Source organism: Diceros bicornis, chromosome 24, assembly GCF_020826845.1.
Source record: "Diceros bicornis minor isolate mBicDic1 chromosome 24, mDicBic1.mat.cur, whole genome shotgun sequence".
Classification (NCBI taxonomy): domain Eukaryota; kingdom Metazoa; phylum Chordata; class Mammalia; order Perissodactyla; family Rhinocerotidae; genus Diceros; species Diceros bicornis.
The window spans coordinates 5,204,205-5,222,410 of NC_080763.1; the positions used below are offsets into that span (position 1 = coordinate 5,204,205).

Here is an 18,206-nt window from a genome sequence, read left to right on the forward strand (position 1 = left end):
ACTCCTTATTTCTGAATGCTTGGACATGCTCACCTGCTCACCTGTAGCAACAGGAAAGAAAGGGTTTCCCCAGAGAGACTCTTTTGCTTGGGCACGTGACAGATGCCTCTAAGCCCACTGAGCCAGAATAGGAGGTGCTCTGATGTCCAAACACAGAGGCACATGATTTGGTTTCCATTTTAATAACATGAGGAACTGCCAGCACCCTCTTTTAAAAAACAGCCAAAGGGACTTAATCCAAAACACTAACACACCTACTCTACAAGATTTTGGCTTTAGGGAACAACGTTCAGAGAGACCCATTTCTTTGGAATGGGTGAAGCTGCTTCTCCAGCTTTGAGGAGACCCGAGCTGGGGGCTCCTACAAGGGCAAGTGACCTCTGAGTCAAAACCTCATTGGATGTTCGTTACTCAGACCTTTCCTCTAAGAATTTCAAATCTGTTCTGAGAGAATTACGGAGTTAGCACTCAACCCTTAAAATCCCCATGAAGAGCAGGGATTCCACCTCTCCTAGAAGTGGGCAATCCGAGGCCTTGGGGCCTGTTCTGTGTCCTTGGGCGGTTGGTCTGATTCCTGCCTCGGAGTTCACTGACAGTTGAAAATATAAGGAGATGGTGAGGAACGGGGAGTGACGCGGTTAGAGAGAGCTGTCTGAAGAACTCGGTGACCTGGAAGTTACTGATGTGTAAAAGTGCCTACCCTTCAGAAAAAGAAGATAAGCAGATGAGAAAGAGCAGAAGGAATCACATAGAACCTACAATATCATGAAAGGAATAAAAATATTTTTTCATGTCAATCTCATTTTAATTTTAAAGAGGTACAAATATGATGATATAGCTGCCGCTATCGTGTTTTTTGGCAAACAGATTTGTAATTTTGTTTCCTCACAGGCTATGCCAAAGGGAAAACATTAAAAAATTTTTTTAAACCCAAGGGGAAACAAAGACACGAATGGAAGGAACACTTTTTTCCCAGACCTGATCACACTTACATTTGAAAAAGTAGTGCACCTCTAAACATATTTATTTTGGAAAGCTTCTACCCACCAGAGAAATGCTAGAAAGCAGAGTTAGTTACTCTGTGTTTACCTTGGGTGTTACCTCTTAAAAGAAGGGAAAATTGTAAAGGAAGTACCACATGCATGATTAATTACGGAGCTTTGGAAATCCTCATCACACAACTTCTAGTGCGTCCTTCTAGAGGACGTCCTCGCCCCTACTCCCTCCCTCCTGTAATGCTCTTTCCCCATCAGGCAGTGCTCTCTTCCCTCTCCTTACACCGCTGGGGGACGGGCATTCCTGGGCTTCTGTCCTCAGCCCTTTTCTGTCTTCTGTCCGTCCTGGGAGACGGCCTTCACTCTCCAGGCTTCAACAGCACTCTCTCCAATCATAGCTCCAGCTGAATCTCTCCTGCGCTCAGACCCATATTTCATCTCCATCTTTACTCCTGGGTGCCTTGTGGGACTTCAGATCTGAGGATATGCAAAGCAAAACTCATGGTTTTCCCTCCCAACTACTTCTCTGTTCTCTATCACAATCAAGAACATTACTTTCCATTCAAGTACCCACGTGGGAACCCTCCAAGTTATCTGTGACCACACTTCTTTCTTCATTCGGGCATTCTATCTGCTATTGAGTCCTGTTGGTGTCCACCCCTACAATATCTATCCTGATGAGGAATGGCAGATGGGTTTCATCTAATGTATCAACTCCAACTGATTATGTTGGCTGCCTGAAGCACTGGGTTGAGAAGGATTCTGAGGTAGCCTCTGACTTCACCAAGAAAAAGTGCTGTGATCATTTATCAGTTCTGCTTTGGGTGGTGGTACACATGCCAAGTATTTGCCAGCCAGCTCTAAGTCTGCCCTGGTGAACAAATAGAGGTGACTCCTTCCTGTTCCCATGGCCACTGCTCTGGATACTCTCTCAGAACAGTATTACAATAGCCTCTTATGGGTGGCTTCCTTTCTGTCTCTCTCTCTCTCTCCTCCTCCAATTCGTCATTCATCCAGACCTTGCTTTATCCCTCTAAAGCAAAGATCTGTCTAATCATGTGTGTTTCAAAAGGCTCTCTCATGCTAGGATAAAGCATATGGCATTAAAGCCCATTCAGAATCTGACTACAGGGTCAGCCTCGTGGCTTAGCAGTTAAGTGCGTGTGCTCCGCTGCTGGCAGCCCAGGTTCGGATCCTGGGCATGCACCGACACACCGCTTCTCTGGCCGTGCTGAGGCCGAGTCCCACATACAGCAACTAGAAGGATGTACAGCTATGACATACAACTATCTACTGGGGCTTTGGGGGGAAAAATAAATTAAAAAAAAAGAATCTGACTACAGCCCACCTGTCTACTGCCTTATGCCCCGTGTGCTCCCAGATCAGGCAGTACAGCACTGTGCTTCACAGGGAGACCAAGGCCTCCCCACTCTGCCACTTAATAGTTTGGTGACTCTGAGCAAGTTTTTTGACTCTATGTGCCTCAGTTTCCTCATCAGCAAAATGAAGAGAACAATCATCCCTAGGTCGTAGAGTTGTTGTGGGGATTAATGAGTTAAAAGGTAGAGAAGGCCCGGAAGGGCTCCCGGCATGTAGTAAACCCAGTGTAAACGTTGGCTCCTCTCATTGCTACCACGCCTGGCATGCTCACCCCATGGACTTTGGTCAGACTGTTTCCACCAGCCCTGCCCCACCTTCCCCACTCCAGGAAGAGTAAATTGTTCCTGCTCTGTCCTCCCATAGCGTGTGTCACATACCCCACTCAGCAGTTGTCACACTGTACTGCAGTGAGTCGTTTATGGTGCATCCAACCTAAGAGTTGGGAGCTCCTTGAGTGCAGAGAGTGCGTCTTACTTACTTTTAGGTCCTCTACTTCCACCACAGTGTCTAGGAAAAATACAGTAGACATGAATATGTGTAAATGATGACATGATGAATGCATGAATGAATTGGCACCAGAGGCAGAATGAGCACTGGGTAGTGATAATGATTATAGTTGAAACTGTTTGTTTATCTCCAAGGGAGACAATAAATAACAGTTTATCTCCGGAATACTATACCAGTAGTAGGTAAATTTCTTCTTGATCTTGTACCAGTTCATCACCAGGAATCAGCTAACCAGCTCTGACTTTTTCTTTGCCCCCCAAGGAAGGGCTTTTATTAATTTAAATGTTGTAGGGCTCATTCTCATCTCTAGAAACATGAACTGCAGTTTTCATGGCCTAAGTCCTCCCCTGCCTTCAACTGTATGCTAGATATAGAACAAACAAACAGAAGCTCCCTATTTGATTGTAAGACCCTTGACCTTTACTCTCGATGGGACCACACACAAGTAGCTTGGAGGGTCCAAAGACCATGAATATCATTGTAGCTAATACTATTGCACTGGGGGAGAGGAAAGATGAGGATGGAACCGGCTGAGGGATGGGTGGGAAGCAGAATGACAGTCCTGGAGAATGCAGCTGATAACAAGCCATTTAGAGAACTTTGATTTACAACGTGGATTAGAAAGCATTAGCCCTCTTCTGCAAAATACCTCCCACCATTTGCTGCCTCACACTCTGGGTGTGATTTAGAATGTGGTTTTATAGGCAATAGACTTCCACAGTTTATAGTAAACAGCCAGGCGTAACTACATGCCTCTTAGCTTCTCTTCAAGGTTTATGCCCTTGGTTCTGCCCTTGTGGGTTCAGAGCAGATGGCATGCCCTTCAAAAGTGCAGAGAAGGGAAAATCTTCCTCCATGTTCTCCTATTTTCTGCACTCACCAGATCTCCCCAGTTCGTCCCACAGAGGAGTTCGTGGCTGCTGACCAGCAGGTGCGTTGAAAACATGCACAGCATGTTGCCAGTGTGCAGATCTGGAAGGATCTCTGAGCAGGAGCCTGTTGGTCCTGTTTGCACTGAGAGCACTGTGGCTCCACGGAGGCGATGCTTATCAACAGCGGCAGACACACTTTCCGGTTGACATCCTCCCCTCTGCCCTGCCTAAACTGACAGACTGGCAGGTTGGAGAAGATGAAGCCAGAGAGCATTTTAACTGTTCCAGTTTTAGTAAAAGTCCACATAAAACAAGCCTGTGTTCTTGGGGGGGGGGGGGAGTGTGATTTTGGGGTAGAGAAAAGATGAGGATAGAATCTGCTGAGGGATGGGTGGGAAGCAGAATGACAGTCCTGGAGAATGCAGCAAGGTGAAGGCCAGACTTATAAGGATTTGTTGGGGATGAAGACCAGAAAATCGTGGATCTGAGCAAGCCTCAGCTGACAGTGGACAGGCTGCCTAGCAGAGAAGGAGCAGCCCAACCCCAAGTTCCCAGAAAAGACTTCCCGGGAGCAGGGTGTCTCCTGGGCCCCTAAGTCGTGGATGGGCAGTGTGGGGTCAGTGGGGAAAGCCTAGGACATGAGTCACAGAGCAGTAGCGTGGCAACAACACTGAAGCCAGTTCTCTGTGGCCCTAGCCTCCAGCAGCACACGAAGAGGACCCAGCCTTCCGCAAGTCATGTGGGCTCCAGTGAGGCCACATGAGGGCCTACATTCTGTGTTAGGGTTCTTTAGTGGCAAGTGACAGAAACCAGCCTCAGCAAGCCAAAACAGAGAAAGGATTTAAAAAAGGGAGGGACAGGTAAGAGTGACAAAGAAAATCCAATTGCAGGAATGAGACTAGGCCTCCGACAGGTCCTAGAACCAGGAATGTAAATGCTTCAGAACCTCCGTCTCTTCTCTCTTCTCTCCCTGAAGCTTCCTGATTCATCTCTGTGGACCAGCTTTCTCTGCTCTTCACTTCATGTGGCAGAACCTCTCATGTGGTTCCCAAGTTTACATGGTACAGATGCAGCCTCACGTACCAACTGACTGACGGTCCTCAGGGGCCCAGATCCAAGCTCCCAGGTGAGAGAATGCAAATGCTCAGCTTGTTTCAACAGTTCCCTCCTGATTCTATAAACTCCAGCCGGGGTGAGAGGTCATGAGGTGCCAACATGGCTGCTGAGAGCCACCCTGCAAGAATGGCAGGGAGGGGATTCTGAGAGACGTGGGCAGGAACACACGTCTGTTCTGTCCCTTGTCTCTGTTGCCACTCTCGGTGTTGCTCTTGTTGTTGCCTGTTTCCTCAGATCCATACATGGCTGCCCCCTTCTCATTATTTAGGTCTCAGCCCAAATATCACCTCCTTGGGAGAACGGTTCCTGACCACACTAGCTAAAATAACAGTCATCCGGGCCCCACCTCTTCCCATTCTCTGTTATGGGTTGAACGGTGTTCCCCCCACAAAATTCATATGTTGAAGTCCTAACCCCCAGTACCTCAGAATGTGACTATATTTGGAGATAAGGTCTTTAAAGAGGTGGTTAAGTTAAAATTGGGTCATTGGGGTGGGCCCTAATCCCATATGACTGGTATCCTCATAAGAAGAGATTTGGACAAAGACGTGTACAGAGGAAAGACCACGTGAGGATGCAGGGAGAGGACAGCCACCGGCAAGCCAAGGAGAGAGAGGCTCGGAAGAAACCAGGCCTGCCAACACTTAGGTCTCAGACTTCCAGCCTCCAGAACTGTGAGAGAGTAAGCATCTGTTGTTCAGGTCACCCAGCCTGTGGTGCTTTCTTACGGCAGCCCTAGCAGACTAATAATCTCTGTCTCTTTCCCTTGTTTTATGTTTCCTCAAAGTGGCAGTTTGCAGAGTGGTTGAGTGCACAGACCCTGGATCTGGGCCCCATCAGCAGTAATGGCAGCGGCTGTGACAGGGCCTGATGGTTATGCCAGAAGCCCTGCAGACATGGAGAAGTGGCTGTGGTTGGAATGTGGGTTTTGGTGGTGGCTGGTGCAGAAGGCAGGCCCAGGGCAGGCTCAAGGGACAGACAAGGAAGGGGTGAGGTGGCCAGGGAAGGACCTTTCCATGTGCTGTGGCACCAGGGAGACCTTTTTCTTTCTGGTGCTGCTGGCTTCCCCATCCAAGAAGACAGTCACCCTTCTAAACAGTTTATGGCCTCCACTGCACCTGAGGGGCTCTAGTTGAAGTATGGCGGGGGGGACCTTGCACACCAGCATCTAGCATGTCACTGCCCCTCCCATTTCATTTATTGACGGGTTTTGATGACCCTGTTCATCTGAGCTGGAAGGGGCAGATTTTGAGAAATGGCTGAGGCATATGTTAGGCCCCCCACTGAACACCTCTGAAATGAAGGGAGTGTGTGTAGATCCTGGGAATTGACATAGCAGACAGGCACAACCATTTTGTTCTGGGTTTGGGAATTTCTCTGTCTTGAAAGCATAAATTGTGTCCCCAAGATACCCAGCATCTCCTTCGATCCCTCAGTCTGCCAGCCACATGTTCCGCATCTTTCCAGCTTAGAATCCAGTTGTTGGCATCAGATAGACCAAATGTCCCACCGCCTGACTCAACTTCTCCCTTGTCGCCTGGAAGTATGGACACTATGTGGACGCAGAATTGCCAGATTTGCCGTGGGTTCCTCAGGGTCCAAATGTGAGAACTGGAAAGATATGTTTGTTTTTCCTTTTCTGGCTGTCCCTGTATTCTGCTGTCTGTAAGACTCTCCCTCAGCATATTTTTGTTTATATATCGTAAGAGCTTCATCTTTTGTTAGACAGTCTTTCCTTATTTGGCCCACTGTAGGGCTAGTTTCTCATCTCTTTTCTGGTTTGTTCCATGCTCACTCACACCTTTTATATTTCCATAGTTCCCCTATTCTCCTCTCTCTATCCTCCCTTTCCAATTCTATTTTCCTGTTAAAAATTTGGCTCTGGAAAAAAAGTTGGCTCTGCTCTCTTCTCCAGTGTATTTCTTCTTTCTCTTGGTTACTTGTCCTGGGAGACTCCCTCTTTGCTCTCATCTTCATCTCCTGCTCTCTCCTGGCTCACTCTGACTGAAGCTCCCCTCATCCAGATGCCCTCTGGACCTTCTGGCATGCCACCAGCTTTGTCAAAGTTCCTCTTCCCCCTCCTGGTGAGATGCCTTTCCTAGGGTCCTGGTTGTTTTAATCACGGTCCCCAAACTCCTGTATTCATAGAAATCAGCCAACCTACTGCTTGAGGGCTAATACTGGCCTTGTCCTTCATTTTAAATAGCACAGTAATCTGTACATAGAAGTTACTCTATGATATTTTAATCAATTTTCTTAGATTGCTTTTTACACTTATCTTGGAAGAGTTTATATAGGCTTTGGGTTGGGTACTAATGAGCCATTTACTGCATGTGTACAAATTATAAATTCCCGGGCACACCCTGATCATAGCTTTCGTTAGCTTTAAGGGGCATGAAGTTGGTACCTTGTAACCTTTGGTTACATGGGGATGTGCACATAAGGAAGTGAAGCCAAAAAGATGTCTGATCACATGATTAGGTGTAAGTGAGCCCACTAAGTAGCAAGGGCATGAGCTTTATCTGTCCCTGAAGTGACCAAAAATTACCAGAAAGACAGGCAAAAAGGTGACTCATCCAGTGTCTCCATAATAACCCAGCTGGCCATTCCTTTTTCTTATTATCAACAGCCACCCCTCTAAGGGCAGCAGTGCCACACCTGACTATGTGGCCTCCTGACTCAAAGTCTGAAGATTTACAGCATTTTCTTAAGAGACAAAGGCCATTCCTGTGGCTCACTCCTTTATAATACCCACAGATTAGTCCTTTACTATGGATGATCCAGTCAAGTAAATTGGTTGCCAAGTTCCCTCTTCAGAGAAGAGGTTGTATTTTCATAATTAGTCCCCAGCCACACAGCGACTTGTATGTGCAAGCCTAGAGGGGACAACAATGCAAGAACAGTACTAGCCACTAAGGCACCATCCAATTTACCCTAGAGGTTGCCAAGAGACCGTCTCCACCCCTCAAGGGAGGCCCTCCTGTGCACATTTCCCTCCTGTGGTGGAAAACTGAATGAAATCATTTATCTTTACACAATTTAGTAATGATTTGGTGATTTTAGGGGGTAGAGGAATTATTTAGGAACAGATTATACCTGGCCTTCTCTCTAGTTTACATAAGCCAGTTCCTGCAAGGATTCTTTGCTCAGTGTTTTTCTAGATGAGTTGTACGAGGCAGGACTTCTGGCTTCTGTTCCTGGACATGGCTGAGTTTGGAGAAGTAAATCACTTTCCCTGACAGTAAAAATAAGACGAATAATGCTTATCTATTTCTTCCAACAAAAAGGTAAGACGAAGTTAAAAGGAGAGAATACATAATTTGAATTTCCTGTGCAAAATGTATTAAAGAGGTGGCTGATAATTACTTCATAATGAAGTTGCTTAGAGACTAGGTCTATTTATCCAAAATAAGACATCGATCTTTAGTCAGTTCCCTGGGGAGTAGACATTAAAAAATTTTTTTCTGTGTGTATTTCATAAGCATAGAAAAATATTAATTGAATTCTTCACTCTTAAATTTTTTATCATTTTAAGGGGCATTAGTTAACCAGAGGGAAGAGCATTGAAAGCGTTAAAATCAAACAGCCACAGGATTCTTCCCCAGCACCCACGCTGTGAATTGATCCACTTAGCAAATACCTAGTGCTTACTGCGTGCCACGGATCCATCAGCGAACAGCACAGCAAAGAACTGTGCATTCAGGGAGGGGAGTGGAAGACAGGCAGGGGAACAAACAATACACAGAAACGGGGAAAGTCTACAGCATGCTGGAAATTGACACATACTATGGAAAAAAAGAAAAAGTAGAGCAGGGTCAAAGGGGATCAGCAGCATGAGGAGCTGGGGAAGGTTCAGGCTGTGATTTTGAATAGGGTGGTAAAATAGTAGACTCACAGAGAAGATGACATTGAGCAAAGACTTGAAGGAGGTGAGAGATAGGAGATAATGGGAGAAGAAGGTTTCAGATATAAGGCACAGCCTGTGCAAGGTTGCCAAGTCCAGAGCGAGTCTTGTGTGCAAGGAGGAATAGCGAGGGGCCCTTGTGGCCCTGATGGGGTGAGTGCGGAGGAGGGTAATAGGAGAAAAGGTCCAAGTTAAACTCCAAATTTAAATGTCTGCTTCCTTCGGGGCCGGCCCCATGGCTTAGCGGTTAAGTGCGCACGCTCCGCTGCTGGCGGCCTGGGTTCGGATCCCGGGCGCGCACCGACGCACCGCTTCTCCGGCCATGCTGAGGCCGCGTCCCACATACAGCAACTAGAAGGATGTGCAGCTATGACATACAGCTATCTACTGGGGCTTTGAGGGGGGCGGGGAAAGGAGGAGGATTGGCAATAGATGTTAGCTCAGAGCCAATCTTCCTCAGCAAAAAGAGGAGGATTAGCATGGATGTTAGCTCAGGGCTGATGTTCCTCACAAAAAAAAAAAAAATGTCCGCTTCCTTCAATTTTCTTAGTCGCAATATTTCCTAGTAAAATGTAATTTGACTTTTCATTAATTTCCACCCTTCACTCACAGTGTGTCAGTGACATTATACCACAATACCCCATTTCCAATTTCCATTTTGGTTTTCTGTGTGAAGTCATTGCCCAAAACACAGAACACGTGGACCTGTATCACCATGTTACATCACAACCACCAGTTGGCCGGTTCTAGCCTCCTTTGTCCCACTGAGGTTGTTTCTAGGCTCCCCACAGTCCTGTTCTTGTGTGTGCAGGGTCCCTCCCCAGCCCTTTCCTGCCAGTGCGCCCCACCCCCTGGTCTAGGCGGACCCCTCTCGTGATAACAAACCAGGGTGTCTGCTGCAGCAGCTGACCGGCCCCTGGGAAATGTCCATCATCTACCTGAGGAACTCCCAGTCACACTGCCAGTCTTTATCCCTGGCGAGAACGCTAATGTCTGTCCCAGGAGTCTGCCCTGGAAATCTGCAAAGAGCCAGCACAGCCCTAGGGTGTGTGCAGGAGGGGAAGAACGCTGCCTCACACCCAAGGGCTGTATTTGTCACGTAGGCCTTGATGCAACTTCTCTCAGAGCTCTCACCAAGACAGGCCTGCCAGCTTCTGGCCCCGTTCCTCCCTCCCCGGGACTCCAACCCAGCAAAAGAGGCTGGATGGGGATGACATCCCCTCCTTAGTCCTTTGTCCTCACTTCATTCTCTAGAACCAAATCGCTTCCTCCTCTAGCCCAAAAGCCAAAAGCTCCCAGACATAGGTCAGGCAGGCCCAGAGGCGTTCTCACATACGCTATCAGCCGGACACAGAACCGTGTGAGAGGAAACTGCTCCTCAAACTGCAACGCTGGAATCAAAGAGCACCCGCTCCTCCGTTCTCTCAGAGGTCATTTCATCTTGCGGTCGACCATTCTTCCCGTTTCTGAATGACCCCTTCCAACTTCTAAATCTACCAAGTTTTGGAGTCCTGTTGCTGGTAGCATTTTCTTTCTTCCTTCCCTCCCCCCTTCTCCTGTTCCCTCCCCTCTCATCCCTTCCTGTCCTTTTCCTTTCTTTCCCTCTCTCTCTCTCATTTTATTCTTTGCCTCAATCTGTTGAATGGCAAATATCCCAGTTCCAAACACTTATTTCTCAGACCCTGACACACTTTCAGCTGAATCAGTGTTGTGATCCTGGCCATATCTAATTCTCTGTGCCTTAGTCTGCCCACCTCTAAAATGGGGATAAAAACACCCACCCCTGTATATGCTTGGAAAGCACTAGGCAAAGCACAAGGTGCATAACAAGTGCTCAGTAAGGAGCAGCCGCTATTGTGATCTGACTTCATTTTTTGATAACCTTCATTTTTTTGATAAATGATTACCATAATAACGTTAACACATCCATCACCTCACATACTTACCATTTTTTTGTGTGTGATGAGAACATTTAAGACTATTCTCTTAGTAACTTTCCAACACAAATACAGTATTGTTAACCATGCTGTACACTAGATCCCCAGAACTACTCATCTGGTAACTGGAAGTTGGTACCTTTGACCAACATCCCCCTTTTCCCCCACCCCCAGCCCCTGCTAACTGCCATTCTACTCTGTTTCTGAGTTTGGCTTTTTTAGATTCCACATATGAGTGATACCATGCAGTATTTGTCTTTCTCTGTCTGACTTATCTCACTTAGCATAAAGCCCTCAAGATCCATCCATGGTGTTGAAAATGGCAAGATTTCTTTCTTTCTCAGGGCTGAATAATATTCCAGTGTGTGTTTGCATGTGTGTGTGACATTTTCTTTATCCATTCATCTATCACCAGACACATAGGTTATTTCCATGTCTTGGCTATTGTGAACAACGCTGAAATGAACATGGGGATCTTCAAGAGAGTGATTTCATTTCCTTTGGCTATGTACCCAGAAGTGGGATTGCTGGATCATATGGTAGTTCTATTTTTAATTTTTTGAGGAACCTCCATACTGTTTCCATAGTGGCTATACCAATTTACATTCCCACCAACAGTGCACAAGGGTTCCCTTTTCTCCACATCTGGGCCAACACTTGTTATCTCTTGTCTTTATGATATTAGCCATTGGTGTGAGGTGATAGCTCATTGTGGTTTTGATTTGCATTTCCCTGATGATTAGTGATGTTGAGCACCTTTTCAGTATCTGTTGGCCATTTGTATGTCTTCTTTGGAAAAATGTCTGTTTGAATCCTTTGCCCATTTTTTAATTGGATTATCTGATTTTTTTTGCCATTGAGTTATGAGTTCCTTATATATTTTACAGATTAACCTCTTATCAAACATATGGTTTGCAAATATTTTCTCCCATTCGGTAGGTTGCCTTTTCACTCTGTTGACGGTTTCCTTTGCTTGGCAGAAGCTTTTTAGTTTGATGTAGTCCCACTTGTTTATTTTTGGTTTTGTTGCTTGTGCTTTGGTGTCATATCCAAAAAATCATTGACAAGACTCATGTCAAGGAGCTTTTTTTCCAGGGCCAGCCCGGTGGCTTGGCGGTTAAGTGCACGCACTCCGCTACTGGCGGCCGGGGTTTGGATCCCGGGCTCGCACTGACGCACCGCTTCTCGGGCCATGCTGAGGCCGTGTCCCACATACGGCAACTAGAAGGATGTGCAATTACGACATACAGCTATCTACTGGGGCTTTGCGGAGAAAAAAGGAGGAGGATTGGCAATAGATGTTAGCTCACAGCCGGTCTTCCTCAGCAAAAAAAAAAGAGGAGGATTAGCATGGATGTAAGCTCAGGGCTGATCTTCCTCACACACACAAAAAAAGGAGCTTTTTCCCTATGTTTTCCAAAAAGAATTTTAGGTTTTCATGTCTTAATTAAGTCTTTAACTTGTTTTGAGTTAGCTTTTGTGAGTGGATTTTTTTTTTTTGGTGAGGAAGATTAGCCCTGAGCTAACATCTGCTGCCAATCCTCCTCTTTTTGGTGAGGAAGACTGGCCCTGGGCTAACATCTGTGCCCATCTTCCTCTACGTGATATGTGGGACGCCTCCTACAGCATGGCTTGATAAGCGGTGAGCAGCTCCGCCTGGGGGATCCGAACCTGCGAACCCCGGGCCATGGAAGCCAAGCACCTGAACTTAACCACTACACCACCAGGCCGCCCAATGAGTGGATATATATACGCATATATTTTTTGAAATGATGATTGCTTTCTTTCCTTTTTATCTGTATTTCTTCGTTTTTTTCCGCTTTATTGAGGTACCATTTGGTGAGTTTTGATGCATGTCTATGCCCCTGACACCATCACCACAATCGACATAATGAACATCTCCATCACCCCACGATCTTGTATTATTATTATTTTTTTTTTGGAGGAAGATTGGCCCTGCACTAACATCTGTTGCCAATCTTCCTCTTTTTCTTTTTTCTCCCCAAAGCCCCAATACCTAGTTGTATATTCTAGTTGTAGGTCCTCCTAGTTTTTCTATATGGGACGCCGCCTTAGCATGGCCTCATGAGCGGTGAGTAGGTCCGCGCCCAGGATCCCAACCAGCGAACCCCGGCCCCGAAGCTGAACGCGCGAACTTAACGCCATGGGGCCAGCCCCAGTGGATATATTTTAAGAACCCGTCTTAGACACCTTTAACCATTTCACTCACCTATTACCCAGTTAAATGATACCAAATAAATATCACCTTTCTCGCAAGCATCGCTATTTGTCGTAACAACCTTTCTTAGAAATGTAGCTTGGTCTTATTCCTGCCTTTACCAGAGGTGCTTTTGTATTTAATTATTCCTTTCTTCATCAGGATTCTCTCCAATCTTTGAGAAAACAGACAGATTTTCTAGGAAGTAATTCATTATTTCGTTCATTCGTTCATGAAACAAACAGTTACTGAGAACCTAGTAGGCACTCAGCACTGGGCGGGTGCTGAGGATGCGGTGGAGAGCAGACAGCAAAACAATGCAGGGCTCTGAGTCTGAGCGTTGTGAACCTACATCTCAATTCAAAAGGGGAAGGCACGCGAGGCCCAGAACAGGGGAGCCCCTCAGCCGGCATCTCAGAAACTTCACAGGTCACTGGGCGCTTCTTGGGGAGGCTTCGGTGCCGAGAGAGGGTTTAGGTCAAGTAAATGCAGAAGGGATGCGAGTGCCTGCGATTCGAGCAGAAAATCGGTAAGCACGGTTAAAGCGAGCAAGCAAAGCTCCCTCAAGAAGCGCGCACGGAAACCTTCGCGGACTCGCCTGTCTCCGTCCGAGGAGTCAGCAGGGGAACCTGGAGAGAGGGCGGAGAACGCGACACACCCCCGGCGTCCCCCCTCCCCGCCAGGAGCGCCTGCCCCGCGCGCGGAGCCGCGGCGCCCGGCTGTCCGGCGGGGAGGGGCCGGGGTGCGGGGGCGGCCCCGCCCCGGGAGAGGCGGGCCGGGCCGGGCCGGGCGGGGTATTAGAGGCGCGGAGCCGCCGCCCCGTCCGGGACCGCAGCACCTCGCAGGAGCCGCCCGGAGCGAGCGAGCCAGCGAGTGCCAGGGCGGGGTGAGGGGCGCGGGGCGCCGGGCCGGGGCCGGGCACGGGGTCGGGGCTGGGGCCGGGCACGGGCGGCTCCCCCCCTGCAGGGCGAGGCGCCCGGGCGCGGCTCGGAGCGCGGCCTTCTCTGGGGGGCTCTGCGGCGCCTGAGGAGGGGGCTTGGTCTCTTGGGGTCAGGGGGGCGGGCGCGCGCGGAGAGCCGGGGGCAGGGCGGTGGGCGCCTTCAGGGCAGGGGTCCAGAGCCCTTGAGCCCCCGAGAGAGGAGTCTGAGACCCGGGGAAAGTTAGCGACGCCTTACGGAACCTCACGCACGTCGTGGGGCGGGCGGGGGTCTGCGGCCGCGGGCACAGGGCCCCTCTGCGCCACCGGGAGCCCCGGCCGCGCCCCGCCTCCGCCGCTCGGCCGCCGCCGGTGGGCGGTGGGTGGGCGCGCTCGTCCGACCCAGCGGCCGCTACAGCTGGGTGTTAGGAGCCAGGTCCCCTTCCCCAGGACACGGGGGTTCCGCCAAGGCCTCTACAGGGCGCTCCTTTGACCCGTGACCTGGCTGCCCCGCCCCTTGGTCTTGCCGTGGGGCGCCGACGAGTTCTCCTCCCAGGCCCGGCCGGCAGCGTCAGGGCCTGCAGCCGCTCGCTGGATGCCGATCCCACGAGAATGGTGCTGCCCCAAGGCCTCGGTGGGCATGTGTCCGGCTTGGCAAAGACCGCAGACCCTAAGCTTTTGCAAATCAGTGACTCGTCTCTGCCCAGACTGGCTAATTTGGGTTTAAGGATCCCAGATCTGAGCGGAGGATGTCTAGAGTGTGAGGGAATGTTGATCCGAGTGTGCAGAGCTCTAGGGGGTTTGCGGGGGGGGCGGGGGGGTGCTGTTAAACCGTGCTCCAGGATTTATTCTGAATTATCAGTTGCTCAAATAAAACACTACAATGCACCCACTCTGAGGAGCAGGAGCTCAATGCCAGGGAGTCGGGAACACAGGGGTGGAGGCTGTGACTTTGGCTTTCAGGCCGGCCCCTTCAAGTTAGCGATTCCTAGTCCAGACACTGTATAGGAATATTTGTAAGGTGACTCCTGGGAGTTGGGTTGCTGGACAATGAGGACAGTTGGACCTCCGTGACCCAGTCTGTTTCTAGAATTCTGGGAAAGAATGGAAGACAGTCTCAGTTAATTCTGAAGAAAATGATAGCAATAAAAATTGACCACTTGGGCACAGAGCATGAGAGAATTTTCACCAACTTCCAAAATTCTGACTCATTTGCCTCAAGTTTATAAAGTTTACCTTTTGTATGGGGAAATTGTGTTTCCATAAAAGTTAAAACTTAATACTAAAAATTAATTTTTTCACAACAGTCTCCTCTTCAGACATTGACTTTGAATCCCTAGAGTCCAGTCTTGATCCCTTGGATGGTTGTGCCTCATCCTTGATCTTTGGGAGATGGGAGCTGCTTCCCAAATTCATAACATTTGGGGGTTGTACTCAGAATCAGCACTTACTCCAAATTCTGGGGAAAAGTTTGATGATGGTCCTTGAATGTTTTGAGCTTAGAAGTATTAGGAAGATGCCTCACCAGGTTACATAAGTAGCAGAAGAGGGGGAGTACTGCCTGACAGACTGACCCCAAAGCTAGTTATTTGAATGGGATAGGCAAGTCTTGCTCTGTTGAGGGGTCCTTATTGATATCTCACTGTGCTACAAATATTCATAGGTTCGTTATGAAGACTTTTCACTTATGGCTACTGAGGTCAGAAGGCCAATGTTGGTCTCACCTATAATTTACGTACCTATTTCCCTAGAACCCTCGTCAGCCAGACTCTAAATACTGACTGCAGCGGAGACCTATATTCATATAGTATAACTTGAGAACCTCATGTTGACCTTAATACCAACTGGCTTGTCACCTTAATGTACCTGAGACTCAGGGTGACTGATCTGAAACATGGCCTCTTTCCTGCAGTGGTTTGGGACGGGGCCTCCTGCTGAGGGTCACTTGGGAACGTGCTATTTGGTGCCAGAACTGGTTCTTCTCAGGAGATGCTGAGGAGTGTGCCTGCCAGGGCAGTGCTTGCTGTCTACTTCCAATTTGCTGCTAAGTATCACGTGTTCTCTCTTGACTGATGTTCAGCTTTTCCCTGGGGAAAAAATCAGTAACTGAGAGGCACAAAGTAGCTTTACCTTCCTTGATGCTGAGGAATTATAATGAGAAAGAAATCCTAGTAAAGGACCAGTTTCCTTTATTCCAACTCAGCATCACTGAATTTGGCTTTGGGAAGTGGACTTTCCTCAAGCCCCGCTCCGTGTTTCAGCAGGGCCAGGGAGCAGACGGCGTCTCCTGTGTCCTTTGGAGAGCAGTGTGGGCAGTGCCTTGGGGTTCTCCGGAAATACCTTCAGGATCTGCTTACCCTACAGCTCGGATAAAGGTCAGGGCCCTTTGTGAGCAGAAATTTCACAAGTGCTCCTGGGAAGCTGGGGAACTGGATTAATTGCTAGGTGGGCCCTAGAATAACATAGTACACTGGACAGCCACTCTTTATCAAGGGGAAAAGCTACAATTAACAGCCGATTAAAATGGTCTACATTCTGCCTCGTGTTTAAATTCCATATTCCAAAGTGATACTGGAACTACTTTCTTCCTGTAGGTTTTTCCAAATGTGAAGACCCAGGTAGTATTTTATTTCCTCTATTTTTCTTTGTCTTTGATGTAATGTTTCTTTTCTGGCTCTTCAAAAGTCTCTGATTCTGGAAATGCCAGGACAGAGTTCACATATCTATAGTATCCGTAGAGTGTGGAAATTTTTTACATTTGATTGTCTCTCTCTGCATAAGCTACTCATCTAAAAGAAAGAAAGAAAGAAAGAAATTTTCCAGGCAAGTAAGGCAGTTATTTATCCAAATAGATTTTTTTTAAGTTCTAAAGTTGCTAACCTTGATTTCAAAAGAGCATTGGTTATAACCCTTTTCAAAAAAGAGATCTGATGGTCGGGAGTTGACCTAATCAAAACAGTGCATACCCAATTTTTGGAAAAATACATTTTATTGGTTTAAATGTGGTTGTAATTAGCACAGTGACTGTGCAAAATGGCACCCTTGTCTTCAATATCACTGCACACTGTGTGTCATCCAGCTAGTTTTCTGACAAAAACATGATCTCTTTTTTAATTTGTTTACAATTGCATATATGTAGTTCTGAATGAATAAGCCAGGCGATTAATTTCTAAATGAAGTAATTAACACTTTCAAAGAATTTTACTTTAAAATTTCAAAGTGTGAGGTTTTCTATTGGTGTAAAATGAGCCTGGAGTAGGAGTCAGGATGCTTGGGCCCTGGTCCTTGGCCCACCAATGACACAACGACTTAGGGCCACCACGTTAGCTCTCTGTGTCTCGGTTTTCTCCTCTCTAGAGTGGGCATATTAACTCTCCCCTGTCAGTCTGATGAAATCATATCAGAATCAAAACAGGTATGTCAAAGTGCTCTGTAAACTGAAAAGCACCACACAAATGCAGGGTGTTCATATTCTAAGGGGCTTGTCTAATGTGTCACAACACAGTCCAAAGTGTCATCCGAGGTGTTGTGTGAAACACAGTGGAAATAAAGTGAAATCTGCTTTGTTTCTCAAATTGTTTTGCTCGGGTTGGAAAATAAACTGAATAAACTCGAGCAGAGACTTTGAAAAGAATAAATGTTGAATTTTGGAAATGCTGTCTTTACGTGAGTCTGGGTGTAATCAGCTTTTAAACACATCTTAGTCTGCTCTGAGTCATGTTGCTGGGACCCTTGATGAGGCTGTGGGGCAGAGTTAGCTAGGGTTGACAATCGGCACTCCTTGTGCATGTGCCCACCTGTGTGCGCATTCACGTGGGGACGCACGGCAGCTGAGACCAGGGTTCTCACCAGGCGGTGTTTTGCCCTCTCCCCCTCCTCCAGGGATATTTGGCAAGGTCTTAAAACATTTTTGATTGTCGCAATTGAGGCAGGGCTGTCGGGCTACAGGCACCTTCTGTGTTGAAATCAGGGATGCTGCTCAACATCCTGTAACGCACAGGACAGCGCCCACAACAAAGTGTCCGGCCTGAAACGTCAGTGGTGCTGAGGCTGGGAAGCAGCCCTACACAGTGGGGTGTTTGTGTTTAAAACAAGTCAGAACACTCATCAAGTTCTTGCTGGGTCTTGGGTATGCTGCCCAGGGGTGGAAGAAGAGTTTGTCTAGTCAAAGGAACCCAGCTCTCTGCCCCGTGTGAAGGTCGAGATTGTTTCCTACTGGTGTCCACAATGAGTGAGGCTTTTACTGTCTTGATTGAAGAAATGTCTTTCCTCTTCCTTTTCTGTAACTGCTCTGCTCTCAAGTTCCTCTGCGGCCGCAGCACATTCTCTGGGCGTGTCAGCCTTTGGGGGGAGGAAGCACA

At 47.8% G+C, this 18,206-nt stretch overlaps 1 long non-coding RNA gene across 1 annotated transcript; it reads left to right on the plus strand.

Moving 5' to 3' along the window:
• The first annotated feature begins 13,738 nt into the window (after positions 1-13,738).
• Positions 13,739-18,206, plus strand: LOC131420777 (uncharacterized). Its single transcript, XR_009223678.1, has 3 exons — positions 13,739-13,815; positions 15,758-16,220; positions 16,440-18,206. It is a non-coding gene; the product is annotated as an uncharacterized LOC131420777 (long non-coding RNA).